Raw genomic sequence first — 21,467 nt, 5'->3', positions numbered from 1 at the left:
CATGTCTTTGTAAACGTTTCTGCGTGTGCTTGCTCGTGCTCATATACGGGCACTTTCGGTGTCCTAGATTTGCCTGATCCAAACATGGTGCGCTTATTTAAAGTATTCCTCACCCTGACAGTACAGCATAAAATTACTGGAAAACAAGAACGAGGTTACAAAAGAATCGGGGAGGATTTGGCAGAGTTCCAGGAAAACAGACCTTGCTATTGCACAAGACACTACTGACATGAAAAAGCTATCCTCCTGGTAGAAATGACCAGCGGGGGCAGCATTGCGAGGAGCTTTATTGTGCAGTTCCAGTGTGTGCTATGAACGGCTCCTGACATCCTGTTGGTGCAGTGCTGGCTCTGAGGAGGCCGGCGCTACTGATTTGTGCACAGTGGAGCGCCATCCTCGGCCCCCTCCTCCCCGCCAGCTTGCTTCAGACGTCACAGAGCCGCTTCCCTGCCAGTTCCCTGCTCCTCCAGTATCCCGGCAGCCCAGCGCCGGACTGTCAGCGGCGCAGGACAAAGAGCTCGTGCCCAGCATCAGTCCCAGCCCCACAGCGGCCAGGAGGTAAGAGCCGCGGGCACGGCCTCGCGAGCAGCTTCGTTGTCCCGCCTCCCTCCCTCCACTGTGCGCCGGCTCTTTCGTTTGCTTTGTTATTTATTGTGTGCCTACGGAAGCCTCTCCACCTTTACACTAATTCCAAACCGTGTTCCTTACGCTCCACCCAGACTCCCTTGACCCCCACTGCCCTACCATTCAAGTTAGCACCGCCCTGGTCACCTGAGCCCCTGCTGACCACTTCCGTGCAACCGGGCTCATCCTTCTCTCTTCCTAACGCATAGCAAGACCTTGGTCACTCTGTTCCCTTTATGTACTCCAGGCCACTGCGCCCCTTGTAGGACACAGCCTTTGTCACTTAACTGCTTGCTGTACAGAACAGTCGTTGGCCATTCCTGTACAACACACATCCGGTCACTTGCCCTGGTGTCTTGTAGCACACCCCTGGGCACTTCGATACACAACCCTGCTGAAAGGTGCACCCATGGCCAATGTCCTGCTGTACAGAACCGCGCTGGACACCTCGCCCTTTCCGCAGCACTGCGTGTTCACTATTGCCCCTGCAGTACAGCACAGACATGGCCTCTCACTTAACACTACAGCCCGCGTCGGCTCTTCTATTCGCGCATGCCGCAGACATGGCCATTGTGCCTCTCCTTTATAACACTGCTTAGACCTCTCTGCCTCTCATGCACAGCCCTGCACACTGTGCCGCCTTCTGTACAAATAGAGCCCTAAAGCATCAGCCCACTTGTACATGACACTAGACAATCTTCCTTCTTGAATCGCACAGGCCAGTCTCCCGTACATCACGTTTGGGACTCTTTGCCCCTCCCTAACTATACACCACAGCTCAAGTCACGGTGTCCCTTCTCCCAGGCTTTTGCAGTGGCCAAAACACTTTCCTGACCATTCTGTCCTTCTTCTGTACCCCGCAAACAGCCCTGGTCAGCGTGACCCTCAAGTACGCCAGAGACGTGATTCCTCTGCCTATCTATTCCTGTTCTGCAGAGCCCCTTGGCGTACATCACAGTTCTCTCAAGGTGCATTCTCTTCGCGTTGGAGCACAGCCAAGGCAAGTGACCACTTCACCTTTCTGGCACTGTGCCCAGCACAGCCAGGTAACTTCCCAGGTCAAGCTACTCCCTTTCGCAGAGCACTGACCTGGTTACTCTGCCCTTCCTGCATGCCCCCATTTCACCTTTCGTTGCCTAATACCTTGGAGTACAGCATCTCTTATATATTGTTTACCCGGGCACACGTCCTAAAAAGAGAGAAGTGGGTGGATTATCCAAGTCAGGTAATAGGCAAGTAGCATCATGGCGCCTAACATCGCCCTTGTCATTACAAAAAGTGTCATCACAACCCATGATCTCACAGAAAGTGACATCATAAGAAGTGACATCAGAGCTTAAGACCTCACACATATGCTTAACAGTACATTTGAGCAGATTACATTATTTAACAAATTAGATTTTACGACGAGGTTGTAACAAAAAAAACCCAGACACAAAATCTGGGCCTCAACTTAAACAAAACGGTGCCTCAAAGAAATTGGCAGCAAGGAGAACTGTGACTGTAAATCTGTTCTGCTTGTTTGTAAAGTCTGCATTTGAAAATGTCTTATGCGGTTAAGGCACCTGCTGCATAGATCGTTTTGTACCCAGAAATCTCAGTGAATAATAATTGTAAGATAACTCAGGAGGTTAATGCACTTGCTGGAGAGATCTGTGTTTAGTCTAGTCCCAGTTTTTATACAAAGTAGCATAGAGGGTTAATATTGTCTCCTTCAAAGCACATCACGTGACGTGCAGATGACAGATTTGTATTAAATGTTGATGGGTAAGCGGGCTACTGCTTTTAACACAGAGATCCTTTTGTTACTTATAGTTCATAAATGTTAATCTTTCTAATATAGCACAGTGAGCTAAGGACATGTGACTCCTACACCTTGTAACTCTCACTGTCTTATGTAACACATCCTGTACATTGATTTAAACACACATGATTTATTGTTGATGTGTATATATATATATATATATATATATATATATATATATATATATATATATGTATGTGTGATGTAAAGCGCGCTGACACCCTGGATTGAAATGAGTACAACTTTAAATGAAATATAACAAAATAGTGGTATTTAAATTATTTATGTCAATACTGGGGGCGACCATCACATGTGAAATTCTTTTTTTTATTAATTCTTTTTGTTGTGAATCGACATTCCAAGTTACAGAAAGAGAGCAGTGCAGAATTGGATACACAAATACAGTTGTTAATGATAGGGCATACAAATGGTACATAATGAGTTACATCTGAAACTCTTATAGCGCATGATTATGTCTTTTACCTCAACAAAGTCAAAAGCATGCCTCTCAAGTACTTGTGAATTAATAACAAGCTGTTGGCCTTTCTTTCCCCACCATTCTATGTGCAGGTAGGTGTGAGGCTCCAGGTAGTTCGTAGCCAGCATACTCAATCAAAAGAAGGCCTGCTGCCCGCTTAACTTTGGCCTTTGTTAGGGGCCCAGCTGCAGTCTGCACTATGAAAGCTCCCTCCCCACCTGCAGGTTGCTGCATGGAATGAAAGCAGACAACCTACAGGCAGTGCTGAATGTGTCCAGGGTCTGAAAGTTACAGTGGAACCAGTTCAGGATATGTTGGTGGGTCCCAACGTCTTGGCAGGGGAGACGGCGTCCACCCTGTGAAAAAAGGGGGTTGACGCCATGAATCCGCGTGTGTCCTCGACTTCCACCCTGCTGTTTTTACACCCACAGTACAGCGCACTATACCCTAATTCCTGGGGACTCTGCCCCATCCCCTGTAAATCATGTCATACACACCGGTGGCGGTCCTGACTGTATGTCTTTCATGATGGCGGGTGGTGCTGCTGTCTAGTTTCTATGGGGCGGTGCCTCGGTGGCCCCTGTTCGGCTGGGCTCGCAGTTCAGGCACGTGTAAGCCTGTGCGGTGAGAAGCGTAGATCTGACCCGTGTTGGATGAGGCGATCAAAGTGAGCTGTCCGTCTACCTTAGAACCCATCGCTCTAAAACCAGGAGGAGATTAAACCCCCAACCTTCCGTCAATCACGAGACCCCATACATAGAAAGTAGACACAAAGCTGCTGCTGTTGTGTAATGCACACAACTAACCATAACTCGTAAGGCAATATTAGAATGCAGCACATACCCTCCCTTGCCCCTGTTGTCTGTGATTGGACTTGCCCCTGTTTGTCTGTGGGTGCTAGACAGACGTTCCTGGCCTGGTTCCCGCTGCATCAACAGTGGTTTGGCTAGAATTGAAATCGGCAGCTGCTTCCGATTCCCGCAGTCATGGCCCCGGCCCTGAGTCGCTGCTTACGTCACCGCCAACCTGACACACATTGCACCAGCGACTGGGCTGTAAACAAGCCGCGCACGTGACTAGCCACGTGGAGGTACTGCGCGCGTCACTGCTAGTTTGGAATGTCAAGTCCCGGGGAAAATGAGCCAGTGCCTCGCAATAGCGTCACGGACCTGCGATTACCCGGGGAAGGCGCCCACTGTGCGCTGTGACCATGTGCCTGCGCCCGGTCACCGATCTGCGTGACACATTCCTAACATTGCACTGCATCGCCTGTCACGAGCCAACAGTGCTTTGCGTACGCATTATGAGACCTTACCATAAGGAAAGTTAATCTAGAAGTTCCAGAGTGCAACGACGTTGGGTAAAGTGGTAGAATTGTCTGAAGTTTTACACGTGACACTTTTCTTTTTTGGTGTCCCTGCCACTACGTAGTAGTGTGTGTAGCCCTGGCGCCCCCCTGAGGCTCTTCTGACAGAATGAGGCAGTCCTGTAATAACTGATCGATCTGAAATATGCGTTGCTAGATGAGTTCTACTCAGTTATCGAGGGTCCTGTAATTTCATTGACAGACCCGGTACATTCTGGATGTTAAAGTCCTGGTTGTCTTCAATTGGACTGAAGTAGTGATTTGCCGAACGAGAAAATGAACTGAAATACAGATTTCCCCGGTGACTTTTTTAGTAACCTTATTCAGAGAGAGCGTTAGACGTGCACTCCATGACAGTATACTATAATACTGGAGAGTTTAGAGTCGTGTGCAGTTCCAGTCCCAGAGGCAGAGGTCGCTGTGAGGGGGCACGAATAGATCTGAGTTCCATTTCCACATTTCTTAAAAAATATATATATATATTGGTTTTTCACAACACAAAGCAACATTGCTCCACCGTATACATAAAATCAACATAATTACTTGCGTGGCCCACAACCAAATCGAGTGGAAGACCAAATGATTCCAACTAGCATCTTCCTTGAGATCGGAATCCTTGCAAAAATCAGCCCAGAACTGTCTACCTGACACATGAGTGCTGCTGCACTGGGCACATCAACCGAGGGTCGCCTTGCCTCCCGCCGCTGCACCGACATCTAAAGCGGCCGCAGAGCGGAGGAACTACACTTCCCAGCGGTCCTAGCGTCCTGGGAAAGGAACCCGGAAGCCACATCATCGCGCCTGGAGGCGCCATAAATTGCAGCCTCTCTCCCGCGTCGCGGGATGCGCGTGGGCGGCGCCGGGCTGAGCCCGGGCAGAGGGCGGGCCGTCTGTGGCCGTCCGGGGCAGGAGGCGGCAGGGCAGGGCCACACCATTGCCACCTGACCACAACCAACTTCCAAGGAGGACTAAAGGTACTGTTGAGACATATTAGTGTGCTGGTTTAGTGATTTGGGGTTGTGTATTGCTTGCTGGTACCTATTTCACATCATGCCTAAGCCCACTCTCCCAAAGCGTTCCCAAGGGGCCCGTGCATGCGCTGCAAAACGACAACCAACAACACGAGCCTCTGAGGACAAACTTCCGACTGCAATCGACCTAATGCTTCAAAAAGCTATTGTTGTGGTTACTTCGGAAATTGAACTAACGGAGCGCCGCCTTTCCTTAATTCCTGACTTTCCACCTTTGGACTTGTCTGCCTCTCTTACTGGGCCAGATTGTAATGAAACACATACCAGTCAGTCTTCCTCTCCACCAGCTGTAATCATCCAAGATTCATTAACAGCGCCTATGACTATCAAGAGCCCTTCACCTATACCCCCTAAAACTAAGGGAAAAAGGAAAGCTACAAGAGTCGGAAGTAAGACCAGGAAGGCCAAGGGGAGTCTTACTAAGGAAACTACTCGTTCTAGTACACAATCCACTGCCACTACCACCGCACCAACACTTTCCCATGATACATCGTACCCTGGTTGGGTTCACTTAGTGGCGACTAATATTGTTGACCAATGCAGGTCTATCATTAAAGAGGAGTTAGCACCTATTTTAAAACTAGTCCAAAGTCTTTCGACAATTTGCACTGATCCCCCATGTAGTTCTAAACCTAGTACATCTAACGCCCAAAATGTTGGCATACCTACACTTCAGACCCTATTGAAAGCTCCAGTGGTTTTACAAAGCAAGATTAACCAAACAAAGGTAACTCAGCCTTCTCTATTAACTAAGGGACCCCCTATAAATAGAGGTACTACAAGATTACCTTCCCATGCTCCCTCTGTGCAAGATCTGAGCTCTAACAATCCAAATTCTCCAATGCAGATTACTAACACCAACGAGCCTCTAGTTAATCCCATAATAGCATGTAAAAAACCTTCGGGAAACAATATGGTGCCTATGGCTACCAACCTCCCAACGATTAATCTTCCTCCAGCCGCATCCCCGTTTGTGACTATATTGACCGGTGTCCCCGAACTTAGGGAAGGGACCAATGAAAACCATCTTGATCTCCGTAACAAAGTCCTCTTTTGGCTGGCAAGATACAAACAGTACCCTTATGAGATGGCTAATGAGATTCTGATGGTGAGAAGGGTTGCATGGATAGGTCCAACAGGAAAAAATCTTAGGGGGGATTGCATGGTTATCAACTTTAGACACCCGCGGACTAACCAAAAGGTCCTCGACCATCCTACACTATTTTTAGGCCAACAAACCTCAATTAATGCATCCCCCCTTGAATTTTTCTATCCCCAGGTTCCTTGGATTTCTGTCCCTCACCGAATTGGTCCTACTTTCTTAGATAATGGGCTACCCCAAAATGTGCAATTCAAAACTAATCTGAATACTCCACATTATGGAATACCTGTACACAATCGATTTGCTCCGTTAGAGGACGTCGATTGACTGGTAGATCCGACTGACACTGGGCCAATCAATAGGGGTTCGTTCTATCCTCCCCTAAACGATGCAAGTACTACGATCAACTCTAGCAATAGTTTGACCCCTTCTTCCTTACATATTGCCCCTCAAAATACTATTGTCTCCACTAAACCCATCCACATCAAACCCATATCAAGCAAGGCGTCCAACTACTCTTTTCTCCCCACGCCTACTATTCCATGTTCCGAAATAAAGAACCCCCAATTAAATAATCTATTAAAGGTTCTATCTTGGAATGTCGCGGGCATTGTCAACAAACTTCTCTGCCCGGACTGGGATTCTTTTATCAATCAGTACGATATTTGCATGCTTCAAGAGACTTGGGCAAAAGAGGACTTTATAAAAAAGGTTTTTTTTACAGCCAATACGTTAGCCTCTGTGGGTCCTAGGGGCAGGCCATTTGGTGGGTTGTCCATTTTTATAGGGTCACACCTGGGATGTGTAACTTCAGAAATTATCACGCAGACACCTGATCTCCAATGTTTACAGCTTACGTTTCCTTCAGGCTCTCCACTTATCTTGCTTAATGTCTATTCCCGTCCTACTAAATCAGGTTGTGAATCACCTACATTGGACATTTTGGATAACCTTATCCAATCAATAAAAAACAAGGGTACCCTGATTGTCGCTGGAGATTTTAATTGTCAATTCGAGCCTCTACCGGGGCTCATTGATCCTATCACTAGGGAGGAAGATGAACAATGGTCTATACCGGCTCTCCTAACTCCACCTGCCAAGGCTTGGACACCTTTAGCCCTGCAAATTAATTCCCTAGTACTAGCTAACTCACTCAGAGCATGTAATGGGCGCTCTCTGTCGGACTTAGAGGGTAATCATACTTTTAATCGCCCTGGCCAGACCTCGCGCATTGACTATATTATGGTTGAGGTCAAAACGTGGTCGAGGGTTATGGACTTTGTAATTCTCCCCCGACACGATAGTGACCACAATGCTCTGACCCTCAATTTGTCTATAGTACAGGAGAATACTCCCACACAAAATAGTTGTAGGCCTCTACCCTTACTCCTTTCTGGTGACCGTAGACGCCTTAAGTGGCCGATGATTCTCAAATCTCCCGATAAAATTAGTTCCATCTACTCGGCCACATGCAATGCCCTCGCACAAATGTGTTTCACCTTGGACCAAGCCAGTGATTCTAGAGAAAACTACGTGACCCAAATCCATACAGAGTTAGTCACTACATTGGGAAACCTCTTAAACCCAATGATATCTAGAAAGAAGAAAACCCTGAAGGCCCTTTCCTGGTTTAACACAGAATGTAGAAAGGCTAAGTCAGCTTTACTGGCCTCACTACAATCTGGTGATAGGAATAGGGTTGCTGCGAGTAGAGATGAATACAAGCAGGTTGTAAAAGTGGCCAAGCAGAATTGGGAATATGATAAATGGGAGGATATTAAAAGAGCTCTTATTAAAAAGGACATGAGAGAATTTTGGGCAATCATCAGATCTGAATCTAAGGAAGGCCTAATAGCAGACGACCCTAATATTGCTTCGAGCCAATGGATCGACCATTTTCAGAGCTTATACGCCCCCTCGGTTCCTGTTATTGAGACCTTATCCCTCCCTGATTTGAATGATGAAGCCATTGATAATATATCTCTAAAAGAGGTGGAAAGGGCTGTAAACAGACTCCCAGCAGGAAAGGCACCAGGCCTTGACAAAATTCCCGGGGACTTATATAAGCACAAACCAGAGGTTTGGACCCCTTTTCTCTGCTCCCTTTATAATGCCATTCTCCATGGTGCTTCTATTCCCAATACCTGGGCAGGGGCCGAGATAGTCCCGGTTTTCAAGAAGGGCTCTCCCCTCTTGCCAAGCAATTACCGCCCGATAAGTCTAATTGTTGTCAGTCAAAAGCTCTTTGCGCGTATCATTCTAGATCGAGTGCAAGCCTGGATGGATGAAAAATCAATACTAACTCCCTACCAGGCCGGCTTTAGAGAGAAGACATCCACGGTAGACCAACTCTTTCGTTTACAACTTCTTTATTGGAAAACCGTGAGGGTAGAGGGTGGCAGCCTCTACCTTATCTTCGTTGATTTCAAAGCAGCTTTTGACCTAGTTCCCCGGCATACCTTATGGGCGGTTTTGGCTGAGATGGGGATGCCCGCCTGCCTACTGGGGATTATAAAACGTCTCTACAATGACAATTTCGCCCAAGTAAGGTGTGGCAAGCGGGGCAACTTGACTCCAAAGTTCCCTGTTAACCGCGGTGTTAGACAGGGATGTGTCCTGGCCCCTACCTTATTCTCTCTCTACACCAATGCACTAGTGTCCCACCTGAGGGGAGTCAAGGACATTGATGCCCCCAAACTTAACAAAGAGCAGGTGGTCGCACTAATGTTTGCCGACGACACCCTTCTGGTGTCAAAATCCCCTATGGGGATCCAGCGTGCCCTCGATAGTTTTTCTGAATTTTGTTTTCACAGAGGACTTGAGGTTAATTCCTCGAAAACAAAATTTATGGTATGTAACCCACCCAAAAAAAGTGCCCCTAATCCGTCTCTTAATGGTGTTACCTTGGACAGGGTTTTAGTGTTTGAATATCTAGGCATCACACTCTCGGATAGGATGGATTGGGGTCCCCAGTTAGCAAAAGCTAAATTACGACACACGCAGACTTGCGGTGGGATCCTAAAAATCCACAGAGCATCCATCTCTAAACCGATAGCACCCACCATTGAGATATACAAAGCACAAGCTCGGGCTGCAACTCTCTATGGGGTTGAACTATGGGGGCACTCTCCAACTGGAGATATCGGCAGATCTGAGAATTTGTTCCTAAGGTCGTTACTGTCCCTACCACCTAGCACCCCCCTTATACCACTCAGAATGGACCTGGGAGTTAATTCCATCCAAGATGAAATTGCTTTAAGGCCTTTATTGTACTGACGTAGGTTGTGGGCAACACCGGAGCTAGTGAACTATCAAAACGACCTAAAAACATTATTGACCCCCCGCGGCATAGATAACACACCGTGGCTACTTTACATTAGAAGGGAGCTCACTAGATTAGGGTTTTCAGCTTTATGGCACCATCCTGAAATAAATGCTACAAAAATTTCTAGAGCTGAATTGGTAAACGCATTTTGGTCTAATAGCAAAAATATGATGCTTACCAATAATAAATTGGGCTCACTGACTGTGGACTTTTTTTAACACTAAGATGGAACCCAAAATGGAGCCAGTTTTGGATATAATTGAGTCCAATATCTCCAGAAAACTATACATGCAATTCAGGTATGGAACTTTGCCCTTGAGTGCGTTCACAGGAAAGTGGTCGGTAGACAATCCTTTTGACTGCCCATTCTGCGGTGCCACAAGCGAAACTGACTTACACGTTCTCTATTTTTTGCCCCACATATAAATCGATTAGAAAACGTTGGCTCCTTCAATTATGTAGGAATCTGGGGACTACACACTGTAAAGTTGCCTATAGAATCCTGAAGACTGATACAGCATTACCTATAGTCTTCTCGGTATCACGTTTCTGGCATGCTGCGTGGCGAAGGAGATGTTCCCTTCTATTGCTTAATTCATAATTTTAACCAAATAGTTATCTATTCTGTGTACCACTGTTCTATATACACTTTTAACTTTTTATCTTTTTTAACTACTGTTTTTACGAATTAATCATGAATTTATGTAATCTTTATTGTACATACCTTTTTATGAACTGTAATTCTTTTTTTATTGCAAAACATGTATGTTCCTGTGGACTGTTTATCTTTTATGGTCTATGACCGAAATAAAGATTACTTTAATTGATTGGAATCCTGCCGTCCACCAACCCCTCCCCACTTCCCGCTCGTGGCAGTCCTACAGCCGTGTCTCTGAGGCTCGTCACGCCCGGAACCTCAGGCCAGGCTGTAATGTTTTTTCCATGGATCCCACACTTTAAGAAGTTTCTCTGGGCACCCCCTTGCTTTGTAAACTTCCCTTTCTGCTTCCATTCAGTGCATCATACCTGTGACCCATTGCTCTTCCACATTTCTTGTTGAACGTGCCCATTTCCATGCCCATGAACGCTTCTCAACAGGGATGAAAGCAATTGCTGCCTTGATGGCGGAGAACTGCCTTCAGTTAAATGCAGGAAAAACAGAAATGAAGGCTTCCGACTGGTGGCTTCAGAACTAGGCAAAGCTCCGACACCCAAACAGGTAGTTAAGAACCTGGGTGTCCAATTGGATCAACCCGCACCATGAAAGAGCAGGTTTTGTCTATCATTGGCAAATGCTTCCACATGATGCTCCCGTTGAAGAAAGCCTTCCCATCCCTCCCACTTTCAGCGAGGAAAGTACTGGTTCAGGTACTTATCGGTCGATTGGATTTGGCAATGCCCTACTAGCTCTGCAAATGTGACGTTATTATCGAAACTACAAGTTTTTTAAAAAACACTGCGGCCTGTCTCATTTGCAATCTTCCATCTGGGGCTGCCCCGTCTCCTCTTTTTTTGTTCTTTAAATTGGCTGCTTGTCAGGAAAATTGTTTTTTTTTAAATCTGCTGTTTAACACATAACTCATTGATGGGGAAAGGTCCAAGCTACCTATATTCAAAGCTCGATTACTATCATCCAGTCAAACTTCTAAGATCCAGTGATAAAGCTCTGCTCGCTGTCCTGCGGGTCCGAAGGTCCCGAGCCAATGGCAGGTCTTTGTCATATCCAGCCCCTCTCTACTGGAATGAGTTTCCTCTTCACATACAAATGTGCACTGATCATCTTACATTTAGAAAATTGCTCAAGGACGTGCTGTTTTAATACAGTAGTTTTCCATTTGCATGCGATCTGCTCTGCGCCGAGATGCCCCTCCTGGGGTGATTCGTGCGTGATCAAATGAACTAATCATAACATTACAAATTAACATTTCATTTTGCAGCTATTTTAATAGTTCCCGTATTTTTGTTATTGTAGTTCTGTGGTACTGCACAGTCTATCCTGATATTCTCCCCACTGACGGGATGTGAAACGAAAGCATTACACTTTCACTCTGGAGAAAATGACTTATTGTTTTATAATAATGTGTTCTATATATGACACTTTTATAAAAAAAAATACTTTGTCTAGTACATTTATGAATGCTAATTAATTATTCCCAAGTGAGACTGAAGCCCATGTCATTGACTCGATGGAAATATGAATAGAATGGTTGACCTTGCCAGGGTGGAACCCTGTATCGTGTTGGAATGTCTCACTGCAGCAGAGTGCTTAGCCCACTGAGCCTCATTCTATCATCTTACTAATGCACATGAGTGGAGAGCACTATTGGTTGCAGTGTGCGGCGACTTCCTAAGAAAACTTTGGGTCCTAGTGCTTATTTTCTTACCAATTAAGCAATGACTGGTAAAGGATGAAATGTGCACTGTAAAAATTATGGTCGTCTCACTCTGTCATCGTGGACACTTTCCAGCCTGGGTGTTTAAATTGCAATTTGCAGCTTCTCCTACCTGTTAGTGAAGGAGGGTCCTAATTTTATTAAAGACAATGGAGGCATATATTATGCTATCTCTTTTCTTGATTTGTTTATACCGCACATCCAGAGAGAACACTACAATTCCCATAATCCTGCATTCTCAAGCAGGCAGCATTAACGTCAAAGACACCCACGAACGTCCTATTTTCATGATGTGCTGGGATTACAGACTATGGAAAAATCTAAGTATAAGCAAAAACAAAAGAACATTCAGTCAGTCTTTATCCTTTAAGTTGACGCATGATTAGTTTAAACTGGGACTGTAAATAATTAGAAGAGCTAGTAATAAAATGCCAGAAGCCAATATCTTAATTTATTATGGAAATAAAATATTTATACATATAGTGGCAGCTCGGGCTGGACTGTTCCAATGTTGAACAGGGTCAAGCTTGATTTGCATATGGCAGGGTCTGACCTGGGGTGGCGAAGTGAGCTAAAGAGCGATGATGGAGTCAACCCAGATCTAATAGTGACTGGGGCCGAGTGTCTTGAAAGTTTCAGAGCTCCGTCCATCATCTCCTTGTGTATGCTAGGATAATATTTGCCTTCATTGTCTTTAAAAAAAAACAGGACTCTCCTTCACTAATTATTAGGAACATCTGCAATTCTGTTACAAGACTGGAGGCTCTATTATGCAAGTTCAAAGCTTCCCCACCACATCCATTGCAGCATGCTGAATGGGATTACAATAAAAAGTTTTCTTGTAGAAACCCTTGACCAATCTGCTGGTCTTAGAATATCTTCCAGCCTGTAACCAGCCCAGAAGGCTTTTGAAGTCATTGCTCCCCTCAATAAGTGTGCACCAAACTGATGTGTCTGCACCTGCCAAAGCCATTACCTCTTTTACCCATCTACCCAGCATGGCCGATGACACTGGGGCAACGGGTTTCCGCAGTGCTATAAATAACTGCGCAGCTGCCAACCTAAACCCCTCAGTTACCAGTAAATATTGTTGAAGACAGCTTAACTCTCACAGTGTAAGGTGTAAAGGAAAAAAGAAACTCAGTGGTGTAGAATAATTCTTGGGACGCCTTGTAATTGTAAAGTGTACCCCAACTGGTGAAAACACATAGCAGATACATCCAAAGCCCTAATATCAGTCACCTTTCTTAAAGAAACCAAACATAACAAAGCTACCAGTTAGGCTGGCAGACACTCGAATGATCATTTATCATTGACTTCCAAGGACTGAAAGAGTTGTAAAACGAAGTTAACATCCCACAGTGTATACTATCTAGAATTAGGAGGTTTCTCATACCTAATCCTCTTCAACAATCTACACATCATAGTATGTTCATCTACTGGCTTACCCTCAACTGTCTGTACCCTACTGAAATTTCAGACCTTTATGTATTAAGCAGACTGTAAGGTTTCAGAGCCGCTACCAAGAAGTTCAGAACACTTGTAACACCTCAGCAATCAAGATCATTGTCCCTTTCCACACAGCAGCTACCCAAGATATCCCATGCTAACTTGTAAGCAAACTCTAGTTGCATCTTTTGCCCAAGACGCCCTGATATATTTGGAAGCTAACTCCGAAAGATCTTGCAATTCTGAGATGGCGCAAGCCACCATCAGTACCTTGCCTTCCACAAACAAACTGTGGTATTAGCCAACAGGATTCCTCAGCAATCCTTACAACAACTGGATCAGAACTCGGCAGTACATTGACAACTCCAGGTAAGATGGGAACAATGTCTGGGTCCTCCACAGAGGAGTCACAATTGTCACCCTCTCTGAGTGTCTTTGTACCTGAGAAACACACATGGGGATCATGACGAAAGGTGGGAAAGCACCCCCAAAATCTGCCTGCCCTGGGAGAGACCAGCCCGAAAAGCCTTACAGGAGAAGAATGGGCTTTGCCTAAAGATGTGAAAGTCTGAACATACACTCCAATTTCTATTATGAGGTCATTCCCAAAGAGGAAACCCTAGATATTACTTGCAAACTCAGTTCAGTTCAGTTCAGATAACTTTATTCGATTGTAATCTTAACAATCATAAAAGCACAATACATAAACATACATTTATAAAAAAGTTTCGTAAATAGTTAAAAAAGAGCTATCCAATTCTTTTATAAGACAGGCAAATTATGTAAACATTGTAAGTAAAAGCATATAAGGGCAACAGGCAGAATAAACAAGTTAAGAATATAAATAGTTTGTGCAGAATTAAAAAGTCATTAAAGGGTACAACAATAAATAGCAGCATAATTATCCCTCCATGCTTTTCCTAAAAGAAATAGCTAATTTTAGGAAACTGCATATATATAAAGTGCATTCACAATTCAAAAGTTTAAGGAAATAAAGTGCTGGTTTAATCTGTGTGAATTTTAGTTTCTTTAGGCAGGGCTTTAGGTATAACCTTCGAGGTACTGAGTAATAGGAACAAACAAATAAAAAGTGCGCCAAATCTTGCGGAGACTTTCCGTCGCAGCCGCAAGGAGGCAGCACTTGCCCACGATGGGTCCCTCTTGGTACTGCCAGTAGGAGGTGAAACAGGTCAAAACGGAACCTTGTCAGCAAGAAACGATCATAGCCAGACATACTTGCAAACTCAGAACTCGCAATTTCCCCCCAATTTTGAGTCGATGTATTACAACAAGCTGGTACGCCTCTCAAAGGATAACCCCACCGTAGAGTTTCCTAGAAAGCAAATTGCTCTCTGAGCCCAACAGATTTCACAACAGGACCAAGATCCTCATCCAAAGTTTGTGCTTGCTCATCCAAGCAGAGCATCTTGGCAGTAGGGCCCAAAGAACCCGTGCCCTTTTCACCCCTTTTCTGGGGTCCTTACCTCCTGCTAACGAAGGTAACAACTTTAGGATCTAAAAGTGGTGCCAAAGCCGCCTTATCTGAAATCACCAGCTTGGGACATTCGCCCTCATTTTCATTCTTGTCGCCCTATCAAAAGAGCCCTTAATGTAGTTCTTCATATTTATCCAAATGGCGGGGGAGCTGCACCGATGAATTTGGATATTAAATAAGGCCAAGATCACACATACGGGAGCCCACTGCAATTATAATCCCAATAGGTTCATCCCCAGACTTAAACTTTTTTCAACATTAGTTGCACCATCATCATCATAATATGAGTTGTTATAATAAAAATAATCAATAATTTTATCATCCAGGATATCAAATGGTCTCTTACCCTGATTCCCAGTTGCACCCAATAATGAGTTTTGCCAATTAGACCACAAGTCGCCCCCTGCGCAGTTGAACCGGCACCTCGCTGTTCACTCCCATGTTCCTGAAGGGATTCCATTATTATGTGCTTTATTTTCATTACCCTTTTGCCACCTTGATTGTCTCCCACCGCTTGCTGTGGAGGATTACTGTTTCCTTGTTGACAAATAATATGTCAAATCCTCCGGGAGTTGGACCTCCCCCCACACAATTAATATACTTGTGTTTTTAAGGATATTTAAAAATACAGAGCGACACACACCTTAGTTGCATTTCAAGCTTACTTTCTCCGAGAAATAATGAGACAATTCCCTCTAAATCTTAACCACATATAAACGGAAGTGAAAGCCCGCTACCACAGGGAAATCACAAATCATAATCTTCAAGGAAAAGGTTACTTTATCCGCCCGCCTCCTCCATTAATTGTGTGAGCAAGTAAATCATGTAGCTGAAGTGAAGCAAATGAACCAGCCATGTAACTGTTGTCAGGCAAATGCAAACTTTATACCCTGCGCTGCCAAACAGATACAAATATTCCCAATCAATCAAAAACAGTGTGAAAAATGTAATTAGGCTCTACAGTAACACTCTCACTCTAAGCACAAAACAGCAGAATCAAAATGCTAAAGCATGCAAACTTGACATAAACGTAACTCGCAAGCAGCAACACATGAGGACGTTTGATCGGAACCGCGCCGAATGACAGTGTTGGTGCCTTTCTTCGATGAAACGCTTCCTGCTTGAAATGTAGGTTTGTGGGAATGTGCTGTATAAATAAAGAAGGAAAAGAGATTGCATAATAGAGCCTCATGTCTTATAATAAAATCAGTTTTATCAGGTGTGATAGTCTAAGTAGTTAAACGGAAACAGAACAAGACTACTATGCTAAAATGCATTATTGTGATATGGAAACCAAGGACTGCAAATAGTGTACAGGATGACACCATTTGGCACCCTAACATAAGGTGACACGGACTTTGGACAGGGTGATTAGACACTGAGCGAGGCGTACACGGGCACTCTTATCGGGACGCACTCTTTTTCACCCTGGGGACTTTGGGTCCCTCAATTTTACTGCAATATTTAATAACAAAGTTTCATTCAATGGAACAAATGTGTCGCAGAAAGAGAAGACAGTGCATCAACCGTGGTCTGATATGTTGGTCCCTCTCCTTCGGTGTCCCAAGCTTAGCTTCAAAACTTGACCAGTCTGTGGACTGAGGCACAAGCTACTGCGTTCTTAGACTAGAAACAGCAAAGTCCTTGCTCTAAAAAATGCACCACCCAAGCAAAACAGGGTCTCACCTAAGTAAAGTTAGCAGTAGTGTTTTCAGGGTGCCATCGTCTTGATACCCAAGTCAACAGTGAACGAGGTTCAGCTAACTGCTTTCCAGGTGAGACACAATGAACGTTTTTCAGATATTAGTTGAAGTCCCAGATTGTCTCTAGGTGTTAAATCGGGCAGATATAGCAGTGAGTCCACACCCACTAAGACTTCCTTCATAGCTACCTTACATTAGGGGATCATAACTCAGAAACTACCAGTTGCTGTCAGCATTTTCCAGTGATGGTGGTGCTGAGAGTGGGAGTGAAGGCTCAGAACCTTCTGGGGGTCTCAGAGTTGCAGATATGGGGAGCCTATGAGAATGGAGGGATGGGGGTAGTGCGGGCCCACGATTAAGGTATAGGGAGCAATTCTGCAGCTCCTCAACCCAGATGATGCTTGTCTGTGGTCTTTGTTTCTTCTTCCAGGTGATATGTGCTGCGTACTTCCTATGGCTTCTGGGTGGTCCAGGTTCCTCGAAGTGTCCTCTATGCACAGTCTTCAATCATCTTGACCTTATGTAAATCTTCCAGTGGTCAATCAACTCCTCTTCACACAAGGCAGTGATTCTCCTTCTAGATTTTGTATTCTTTGTGACCCTTGTGTTGAGAGCTTTGAAAACAGGTCACACACAACACAAGGGTACTAAAAAAAAAACAGACTTAACCCAGCCTGAGAGAGCAAAAATTCACTTCCTGGCGGTGCTTGAACCAACAACTGTTGCTAAGAGTCTAGTCGATATGCAGGTGTTGTACGAGTTTGTGGTTTGGAGAGCGGAGGCAGTATTTTTCCTCCTTTGGGTGCCACAGCAGAAAGCCTGAGTCAACTAAAGGTCTGCATTTTTTAAATGAAAGGTCTTCTACCAATCAGGGGTAAGTGCTCCTTCCTTCTTTGTCTTTAATTTTGGTGAGCCACTGAAGCAGGGGTGCCCTTGTCTCATCATTTTGAATTAGTGTTTTGCTGATTCAAATCAGACGGAGCCCCAACAGAATTCCACCAACCTACATTGAACAAGAGAAGGGTGTGGGAAGCCTCTCCTAGTGAAGAATTAGGACAGGTTTTGGGAAGGTGGCCTTGAGCACATTGATATTCTGTCTGTCATGTCCACCAGTGAGAAAGGCATTCCTGTAGCAGTGTGTCTAGTATCCCTGTTACTGAATCCTTACCTGAAGGAAGACCGCCATCGTGTGCACACATGCATATGTTGTTCTACTTGACTCCACCATTATTTCTGGTGAACCTCCTATGCACTCATCTGACACTACCCACACATGAAGACCCCCATAACTGTGGGGGACTGGACTGAAGTTTACAGGGGAGTGATAGTAGTTTGGTTCCCCACATTGGTACTGGCCAGTTACCTCTGAGCTTGGCATAAAGGAGATCGGTGGCCACCATCACTGGGATTAGGGGTTTACTTTGGATGAACCAGTCAACAGAGCTAAGCCTGCTGATGAACAGCGCCATGTTGCGCTACACCACCTTCAGAAACTGACTCGGGACTCGTACTCTGGACCAGGGTCACAGAAGCAAAGGAGAGTTTAACACAGACTCTAGAACAGAATGGGATAGGGAACAGTGACCCCGAGATAGAAAGATAAGGACTCACAATCCCTGGCTCAAGGAAATACAGTGGGACAAGCCCACTCAGCAAATTGTAGGGTACATGGACCCTGGAACAGGGTGACAGACACAAAAACAGGGCAAATGGGCACTGAGAGAGTGACGGTGGGAAAGGATGACACAAACTCTGAGACAAGCCAACATTGACTCCGAGACAGTGTGACACACATTTTGGGAAAGCCTGTTTCGGATATTGTGACATGATGACTTAAGTTCTATGACTTAATGCCTTGGAGACTGAAGCATGATACTCAGATGTTAGGATGGTAAGGCATGGACTATGGAACAAAGTGTGAGATGGGTGACTTCTCATTTTTTCAGGAATAGATGAATGCAGACTAAGACGGGAATGTTTAGATCCAGGTTTGCAGTTACATGAGTACTAGGGCATGGGACACCAGACAGTAAAATATGAATACATTCACACATAAAAATAAAGAGACAGATTCGACCACATGGATACACTGATAGGGAGAGAAGGACGCAACAGTACTGAATCAGAAGAAACCAGACTTAATCACAGACAGGCATGACACGCTAGAGGTTATCAGGGTGTGCTGCCAGGTCTTGGTCATGTAGATAAAGAGACACGGACATGAGGAAAGAGACACTTGTACATGGAGACAGAAAAACTGGAATGTGGAGACAAGGCCTCAGTGACAGGGATATTAGATACACTGATAAGGGAATTCAGACACTTGGAAAGAGAGCGGCAGAAGGCCACAGTTACTCAAGGAAGTGCAGATTCTGGAGCATCATAGACTCTAGGGCTCCGGAATATGGTTCCAGATTTGACTCCCTATGAGACTCCCAACGTAGGACGGGAAGCAACCAAGTCAGCTAATAGACTTAGAGAGTGGTACAGGAAGGCAAGGTCAGTGGGGCTAGAAGACAGCTCTAAATGCCAAGAGGCAGGAAAATAGCTGACCTTTCACCTTGCAAAAACTATGTAACACTTCTGTGAAGCTAATTAATTCAGTTGTGTGCCAGTGTACCATAGAAATAGGCAAGCTAAACTTTAATCTGGTTCGACCAAATGGAACAAAATGAGCAACAATCCAGGATGACCCATGTTTGTGCATGTTCCTTTCACTGTCTAGCCGTCCACCAAATCGCCTCTAAATACCAAAACTTCTTCCCACCTCTCCATTCCCACCGTACTCGCCTACACCTGCCCCCTTTGCTGTTCACAGTTATACTGCTTCTTTTGTTACACTTGGTTCTCTAGCCTCTGCAGTTTACCCTGTTACAACACGTTTCACTGTATCACGTGACTGTGCAGTGTGCCCCGATACTGCCCCAGCACCATGCCTTGTTGCTACAATTGTAATTGCACCCTGCCAATACCCCCGTCTCCTGCTATGTTCAAATGTGCGTTGTTTCTATTTCCCTCTTTTTACTGCTGTTTACTGTCTGTGTCCTGTGAGTATGCACTGTGCTTATCAAGGCGACATTTGACCAGCCCCTTTGGGCATTATGTACAAATCTCTGGTTCCTAGCACCTTTTTTTTGTTTTTTGTTTAAATCTGTTTTATTATTTTCACAGCGTTTACATGTGTATGCAAGACAATCTCCAACATTTCATTACAACCACAATTAGAGTCTTCTGACAGTGACGCTCAGTTCCCACATACGAGCTTGGAATGCCCACCGTGTATCCTAGTGACCTTATAGCCACAGTTCCAGGTTGAACTACAACATATGTGTTGCGTCAGCAGAGGTAAAGTCCACAATGCAGTTGTGATGTGATTCTGGGGATATCTTATGCAGAGTGTTACAGAACATACATCTCGTGTGAATGCACAGATGTTATAAAGTAAACAAACAGGAACTGAAAAAACCCCAACCACAGCAGGTGAGTCCGACTTCTACTTACACACTCTTCACTTAGTCCCCCCACCGTCCCCCCTATTGTAACTACTTCTGTCTCCCCATCCCCGTCTCTCACCCCCCGTCCTGCAACTCTTCACTAAGGTGCAACGCCATCCAACACACATAGTTGCATCTCTTTTTAATCAATGGTCAGTGTAAATGTGTCTGCGTGGTGGGATGAGGGTGCACCTGACATGTTGCCCATCTCAGGTTGCGGGAATGCCTCCCTCAGCATCCGGCTGCTGCTCTAGGCTGTCCCCTCCATGCGCATAAGGCCCTGAAGCAGACCCTCCCATTGCGCTGCCATCGGTGTCTTGCGCAGACCCAGTGTTTCCTCCCGTATGATGGAAATTCCTTCTGCTTTAGCCCATGCTATGAGGGAATACCTCCATGCCCTCATGTGTGGTGGGGACTGCACCTTCCATTTCTTTGTTAAGAGGCACTTGGCAACTACCAGCACCAGGTCGAGGAAGCGAGAAGTGACTTTTGTGGCCGGGGTCCTACGAAATTGATGTAATAAGTAAGTAGGCCACTCAAAAGGTATGCTGCGGCTCGTGCACGCGCACAATGTCTCACTAAAAGCCCGCTAGTAGGTATGCAGTGTGTGACAGCCCCACAGCATGTGCACTAGGCCAGTCCCCACCTCTGCACAGCGGGGACAGGCCGCATCCACTCGGCAAAAGTACCTATTGATCTTTTCGGGAGTGAGGTATGCCCTGTGAACTATGAATAATTGAATTTGACGCAACCGCATGTTTCTGGGAATATGCTTAGGACTCTTCAATATCTTTTCCCACGCCCTATTTTCCATCTGCCTCCCCAAGTCTTCCTCCCACCCGCGTCGAAGTGAGTCTAATTTTATCGCCGCATGCGTACGGTGGGATGCTGCAAACCACCGGACTAAGTGTCGGCCTCGACCCATTACGTGGAGATACTGTATGGTGAGATGTTGACCCGGCTCTTCCTTCATGTCCCCGCATCTAGAGGTCAGGGTAGTGATCAAAGAGCGGTGTCTTAAAAAGTGTCCCTGTGGGAGCCCCAGCTCTTCGGTAAGGGATTCAAATGATAGGAGTGTGCCATCCCGGTACAGATCTCCCAGGCTCTGTATGTCGGCTTCGTGCCTCTCCAGAAGTTCCAGCGATGTGAGCACCCCAGGCCCGCTGGGGGAGCCCACCAGCGGTATGGCAGGCGCATAAGGGA

At 45.5% G+C, this 21,467-nt stretch overlaps 1 protein-coding gene across 2 annotated transcripts in view; it reads left to right on the top strand.

Annotated features, from left to right (window-relative positions):
- Window positions 1–295: 295 nt before the first annotated feature.
- Window positions 296–21,467, top strand: part of MOSPD1 (motile sperm domain containing 1) — a 216,160-nt gene continuing 194,988 nt past the window's right edge. The window contains exon 1 of one of the 2 annotated variants that reach the window (XM_085607919.1): window positions 296–558. The gene's annotated coding sequence lies outside the window, so the exon portion shown is untranslated. The remainder of the gene's footprint in view (window positions 559–21,467) is intronic. The other variant, XM_085607921.1, reaches the window with a different exon arrangement.

The sequence above is a fragment of the Triturus cristatus genome, chromosome 5_2, assembly GCF_964204655.1.
Source record: "Triturus cristatus chromosome 5_2, aTriCri1.1, whole genome shotgun sequence".
NCBI classification, from domain to species: Eukaryota; Metazoa; Chordata; class Amphibia; order Caudata; family Salamandridae; genus Triturus; species Triturus cristatus.
The sequence above is the reverse complement of the archived record's forward strand: the minus strand, read 5'-3'. Positions and strand labels throughout refer to the sequence as shown.